This window comes from Pristiophorus japonicus, chromosome 30 (assembly GCF_044704955.1).
Source record: "Pristiophorus japonicus isolate sPriJap1 chromosome 30, sPriJap1.hap1, whole genome shotgun sequence".
NCBI lineage: Eukaryota > Metazoa > Chordata > Chondrichthyes > Pristiophoridae > Pristiophorus > Pristiophorus japonicus.
The window spans coordinates 9,886,701-9,893,208 of record NC_092006.1 but is presented as its reverse complement, the minus strand read 5'-3'; the positions used below and the strand labels follow the sequence as shown (position 1 = coordinate 9,893,208).

Genomic DNA, 6,508 nt, shown 5'->3' with positions numbered 1-6,508 from the left:
CTTCAGGGAAGGAAATCTGCTGCCCTTACCCGGTCTGGCCTATATGTGACTCCAGACCCACAGCGATGTGGTTAGCTCTTAACTGCTCCTCTGAAATGGCCCAGCGAGACACTAAGTTGTACCAAAAACCGCTGCAGAAAAAAGATAAGCACCACGCGGACTGCAGTGGATCAAGAAGGCGGCTCACCATCACCATCGTGAGGGGCAATGAGGGATGGGCAATAAATGCCGGCCTTGCCAGCGACACCCAGATCCCGGAACTATGTAGCACTATGCAGATGAAAGCAATACACGGACCGGATGAGAATACGTTTACATGTCTTTACAAGTTACTAAACAATGCAGAGACAGGGGTCGCAGTCTCAGGATAAGGGGTAAGCCATTTAGGACTGAGATGAGGAGAAACTTCTTCACTCAGAGAATTGTGAACCTGTGGAATTCTCTACCACAGAAAGTTGTTGAGGCCAGTTCATTGGATATATCAAAGAGGGAGTTAGATGTGGCCCTTACGGCTAAAGGGATCAAGGGGTATGGAGAGAAAGCAGGACAGGGGTACTGAGGGAATGATCAGCCATGATCATATTGAATGGTGGTGCAGGCTCGAAGGGCCAAATGGCCTACTCCTGCACCTATTTTCTATGTTTCTTTCATTATACATGGCACAACACAGGCAGTACATGGTGCTCTAGGTATAACAAGCAGATTAACAAGTACAGGCCGAGAGGGGTCTGATTCCATCCCCTGGGTTTACCGTGGCGGAAGGGCCTTAAACTGTGGCCCTTCCCCACCGTGCCTTTGCGGCGACTGCACCAACCTTTAGTGTGTCCCTCAGCACGTACTCCTGGACCTTGGATTGCGCCAGTCTGCAACACTCGGCCAGGGGACATCCCCTTGCTCTGGAAGACCAGCAAGTTTCGGCAAGACCAAAGAGCGTCTTTGACCGAGTTGATGGCCCTCCAGCAGCAGGTGATGTCTGTCTCGGTGTGTGTCCCTGGGAACAGCCCGGAGAGCACAGAGTCCTGTGTTACGGAGCTGCTCGGGATGAACCTCGACAGCAACCACTGCATCTCCTTCCAAACCTGCCTTGCGAAGGGGCAACTCCTGGAATTATGCGTCCTGGAATTTGGTATAATGCTCTTTAGTGTCAGCCATGGCTCAGTGGATACAATTCTCTCTCGCCTCTGAGATAGAATGTTGTGGGTTCAAGTCCCACTCCAGCGACTTGAGCACAAAGTCTCCAGATCTCTGGATCATTAGTCCAGGGTCCAGATTACTGTTTTTTTTTGTTTCAAAAAAATACTTTATTCATATAACATTTTCACAATACATTGGAAAATAGTTCAGTACCTTGCGGTCAGCAATTCCATACAATTCGTTTGGATGCTGTCAGCAGTTCCATACAATGCACTAGCGTGCATTTCATTTCAAGGTACAGTGTAGTACAATCCGTAAATCACGTTAGGTGTAGTACTGTGCAAATAAGGGTATTACATAGATCAGATAAGAACAGGTTTACATTACATTCCAGGATAAACTTCAATACCGATCACGAATCACGTTACATGTGGCCATCATCATAGGCAGTCCCTTGGAATTGACAGTACTACTTTGGTGGCTGAACATTCCAATACGAGAGCCACAGACTCTGTCCCAGGGACAGACAGTGGTTGAGGGAAGGGGAGGGTGGGACTGGTTTGCCGCACGCTCCTTCCGCTGCCTGCGCTTGGTTTCTGCACGCTCTCGGCGACGAGACTCGAGGTGCTCAGCGCCCTCCCGGATGCACTTCCTCCACTTAGGGCGGACTGGTCTTTGGCCAGGGACTCCCAGGTGTCGGTGGGGATGTTGCACTTTATCAGGGAGGCTTTGAGGGTGTCCCTTGTAACGTTTCCGCTGCCCACCTTTGGCTCGTTTGCTGTGAAGGACTTCCGAGTAGAGCGCTTGCTTTGGGAGTCTCGTGTCGGGGCATGCAGACAATGTGGCCTGCCCAGCGGAGCTGGTCGAGTGTGGTCAGTGCTTCGATGCTGGGGATGTTGGCCTGGTCGAGGACGCTAACGTTGGTGCGTCTGTCCTCCCAGGGGATTTGCAGGATCTTGCAGAGACATCGTTGGTGATATTTCTCCAGTGACTTGAGGTGTCTACTGTACATGGTCCATGTCTCTGAGCCATACAGGAGGGCGGGTATCACTACAGCCCTGTAGACCATGAGCTTGGTGGTAGATTTGAGGGCCTGGTCTTCGAACACTTTTCCGAAGGCGGCCGAAGGCTGCACTGGCGCACTGGAGGCGGTGTTGGACCTCGTCGTCAATGTCTGCTCTTGTTGATAAGAGGCTCCCGAGGTATGGGAAATGGTCCACGTTGTCCAGGGTCACGTCGTGGATCTTGATGACTGGGGGGCAGTGCTGTGCGGTAAGGACAGGCTGGTGGAGGACCTTTGTCTTACGGATGTTTAGCTTAAGGCCCATGCTTTCGTACGCCTCAGTAAATACCTCGACTATGTCCTGGAGTTCAGCCTCTGTGTGTGCACAGACGCAGGCGTCGACCGCGTACTGTAGCTCGACGACAGAGGTTGGGGTGGTCTGGGAACTGGCCTGGAGATGGCGCCAGTTGAACAGGTTCCTACTGGTTCTGTAGTTTAGTTCCACTCCAGCGGGGAGCACTATGCAGATGAAAGCAGTACACAGAACGGATAAGAATATATTTACCTTTCTTTACAAATTACTAAACAGCCATCATCATCATGGGCAGTCCCTCGAATCGAGGATGACTTGCTTCCACGTCAAAAAGTTCACAGGTGTTTCAATGAAGGACCTAATATTCCGGATCCCGAACTACATCCTGAAGGGTGGAAGGTGCCTGTGGGTGGGTTTTTTTTAACGTGGGGTGGCCGTTGCACACCAGCCACCACACGGGCTTGACAGAGCGAGGTCTGGGTCCAGTGGCAAGGGTTAACCAGGACGACTGGAGACCAGCTCTGCTGCACGGGCCGGGGGCACGCTCATATCGCAGTGTGCATTACCAAACCTATTTTCTGGAAATGGTTACAATTTTAGACCAACTTATGGAACTTTTACCTGGATCATATAGCTGCAACAGCAGCTCCACAGAAAACAAAACCTGGGCCAAATAGGCAATATGCAAATTGTCCACTAAATGCACAAAACTAAAAAAATCTTTACAAGAACTCAAAATTTTCTTCACTTTGCCAAGACACCTTGAACCTCAGAAGCTTTATGCAAGAGATATTTTAGGTTATGAAAGTCTCGAACTTTCATTAGACATGGCACAACATGGGTGCTTCTCAGTACAATGTGTTCTATTACTGGTCCACTGTGCTGCCGTACCTTGTACAGTTTGCAATCATCACCATAGGCAGTCCCTCAGAATCGAGGAAGACTTGCTTCCACTCTTAACACGAGTCCTTAGGTGGCTGAACAGTCCAATCCGAGAGCCACAGTCCCTGTCACAGGTGGGACAGACAGTGGTTGAGGGAAGGGGAGGGTGGGACTGGTTTGCCGCACGCTCCTTCCGCTGCCTGCGCTTGGTTTCTGCACGCTCTCGGCGACGAGACTCGAGGTGCTCAGCGCCCTCCCGGATGCACTTCCTCCACTTCGGGCGGACTGGTCTTTGGCCAGGGACTCCCAGGTGTCGGTGGGGATGTTGCACTTTATCAGGGAGGCTTTGAGGGCGGTCCCTTGTAACGTTTCCTCTGCTCACCTTTGGCTCGTTTGCCGTGAAGGAGTTCCGAGTAGAGCGCTTGCTTTGGGAGTCTCGTGTCTGGGGCATGCGGACAATGTGGCCCTGCCCAGCGGAGCTGGTCGAGTGTGGTCAGTGCTTCGATGCTGGGGATGTTGGCCTGGTCGAGGACGCTAACGTTGGTGCGTCTGTCCTCCCAGGGGATTTGCAGGATCTTGCAGAGACATCGTTGGTGGTATTTCTCCAGCGACTTGGGGTGCCTGCTGTAGATGTCTACAATATGAGCCCTTTAAATGCAATCTTTGTAATTCCACCCAGGGTCGCTGGCCCTTTAAGTGACCAACATTGAGCCTGGCCCTTTAAATCGCTGGCCCCGCCCTCTGTCCGCAGAGTGACGTCCGGCCGACCCCGCTCTCCCAAGTGAAGCGACAAGAGCCCGCCCCCTCACAGTGACGTTAGGATGGCCGCGCCCCCCACGATCTGACGTCTACAGGCCCCGCCCTCCCTCACGCTCCAGCCCCCGCCCACACAACGTCACCCGGCCTACGCCCCGCCCCCATCCCCTGAGCCGAGCGCGGCGGAAGTGAGGCTCGCGGGGGTCAGGGGTCAGAGCGGCGCCAACCGCCGGCGGACAGCCCGGAGAGGGTGAGTGAGGGAGAGACAGACAGACACAGAGTGAGTGAATGAGGGAGAGGGGGAGTGAGTGAGTGAGTGAGAGAGGGGGAGTGAGTGAGAGACAGACAGACACAGTGAGTGAGTGAGGGAGAGGGGGAGTGAGTGAGAGACAGACAGACACAGAGTGAGTGAGTGAGAGGGGGAGTGAGTGAGTGAGGGGGAGTGAGTGAGAGACAGACAGACACAGTGAGTGAGGGAGAGGGGGAGTGAGTGAAAGACAGACAGACACAGTGAGGGAGTGAGTGAGGGAGGGAGTGAGTGAGAGGGGGAGGGAGTGAGGGGGAGTGAGTGAGAGACAGACACAGTGAGTGAGGGGGAGTGAGTGAGTGAGAGGGGGAGTGAGTGAGTAAGTGAGAGGGGGAGTGAGTGAGTGAGGGAGAGGGGGAGTGAGAGAGGGGGAGTGAGTGAGAGACAGACAGACACTGAGTGAGGGAGGGAGTGAGTGAGGGGGAGGGAGTGAGGGAGAGGGGGAGTGAGTGAGAGACAGACAGATACAGTGAGTGAGGGAGTGAGTGAGGGAGTGAGTGAGTGAGGGAGTGAGTGAGTGAGAGGGGGAGGGAGTGAGGGGGAGTGAGTGAGAGACAGACAGACACAGTGAGGGAGGGAGTGAGTGAGGGGGAGGGAGTGAGGGGGAGTGAGTGAGAGACAGACAGACACAGTGAGTGAGGGGGAGTGAGTGAGTGAGAGGGGGAGTGAGTGAGGGAGTGAGTGAGGGAGGGAGTGAGTGAGTGAGAGGGGGAGGGAGTGAGGGGGAGTGAGTGAGAGACAGACAGACACAGTGAGGGAGGGAGTGAGTGAGGGGGAGGGAGTGAGGGGGAGTGAGTGAGAGACAGACAGACACAGTGAGTGAGGGGGAGTGAGTGAGTGAGAGGGGGAGTGAGTGAGGGAGTGAGTGAGGGAGGGAGTGAGTGAGAGGGGGAGGGAGTGAGGGGGAGTGAGTGAGACAGACAGACAGACACAGTGAGGGAGGGAGTGAGTGAGGGGGAGGGAGTGAGGGGGAGTGAGTGAGAGACAGACAGACACAGTGAGTGAGAGGGGGAGTGAGTGAGTGAGAGGGGGAGTGAGTGAGTGAGAGGGGGAGTGAGTGAGTGAGAGGGGGAGTGAGTGAGTGAGTGGGGGAGTGAGTGAGTGAGAGGGGGAGTGAGTGAGTGAGAGGGGAGTGAGTGAGGGGGAGTGGGGGAGTGAGTGAGTGAGTGGGGGAGTGAGTGGGGGAGTGAGTGAGAGACAGACAGAGTGAGTGAGAGACAGACAGAGTGAGTGAGAGACAGACAGACAGTGAGAGGGGGAGGGAGTGAGGGGGAGGGAGTGAGTGAGAGAGGAGGGGGAGGGAGTGAGTGAAGAGAGGGGGAGTGAGCGAGTGAGTGAGTGAAGGGGAGGGAGAGGGGGAGTGAGGAAGGGAGGGAGAGAGGGAGGGAGAGGGGGAGTGAGGGGGAGAGGGGGAGTGAGTGGGGGATTGAGTGAGAGACAGACTAGAGTGAGTGAGGGAGAGGGTGAGTGAGTGAGGGAGAGACAGAGTGAGTCAGTGAGGGGGAGTGAGTGTGTGAGGGAGGGAGAGGGGGAGTGAGTGAGTGAGGGAGAGAGTGAGTGAGGGAGAGACTGACTGAGTGAGTGAGGGAGAGGGGGAGTGAGTGAGGGGGAGCGTGTGAGGGAGGGAGAGGGGGAGTGTGAGAGACACACAGTGAGGGAGTGTGAGGGAGGGAGTGTGTGTGAGGGAGGGAGTGTGTGTGAGGGAGGAGTGTGTGAGGGAGGGAGTGTGTGTGAGGGAGGGAGTGTGTGTGAGGGAGGGAGTGTGTGTGAGGGAGGGAGTGTGTGTGAGGGAGGGAGTGTGTGTGAGGGAGGGAGTGTGTGTGAGGGAGGGAGTGTGTGTGTGGGAGGGAGTGTGTGTGTGGGAGGAGTGTGTGTGAGGAGGGAGTGTGTGTGAGGGAGGGAGTGTGTGTGAGGGAGGGAGTGTGTGTGAGGGAGGGGAGTGTGTGTGAGGGAGGGAGTGTGTGTGAGGGAGGGAGTGTGTGTGAGGGAGGGAGTGTGTGTGAGGGAGGGAGTGTGTGTGAGGGAGGGAGTGTGTGTGAGGGAGGGAGTGTGTGTGAGGGAGGAGTGTGTGTGAGGGAGGAGTGTGTGTGAGGGAGGGAGTGTGTGTGAGGAG

General features: G+C 55.2%; 1 protein-coding gene across 2 annotated transcripts in view; it reads left to right on the top strand.

Moving 5' to 3' along the window:
• The first annotated feature begins 4,262 nt into the window (after nt 1–4,262).
• shc1 (SHC (Src homology 2 domain containing) transforming protein 1) overlaps nt 4,263–6,508 on the top strand; it is a 159,007-nt gene continuing 156,761 nt past the window's right edge. The window contains exon 1 of one of the 2 annotated variants that reach the window (XM_070868655.1): nt 4,263–4,338. The gene's annotated coding sequence lies outside the window, so the exon portion shown is untranslated. The remainder of the gene's footprint in view (nt 4,339–6,508) is intronic. The other variant, XM_070868657.1, reaches the window with a different exon arrangement.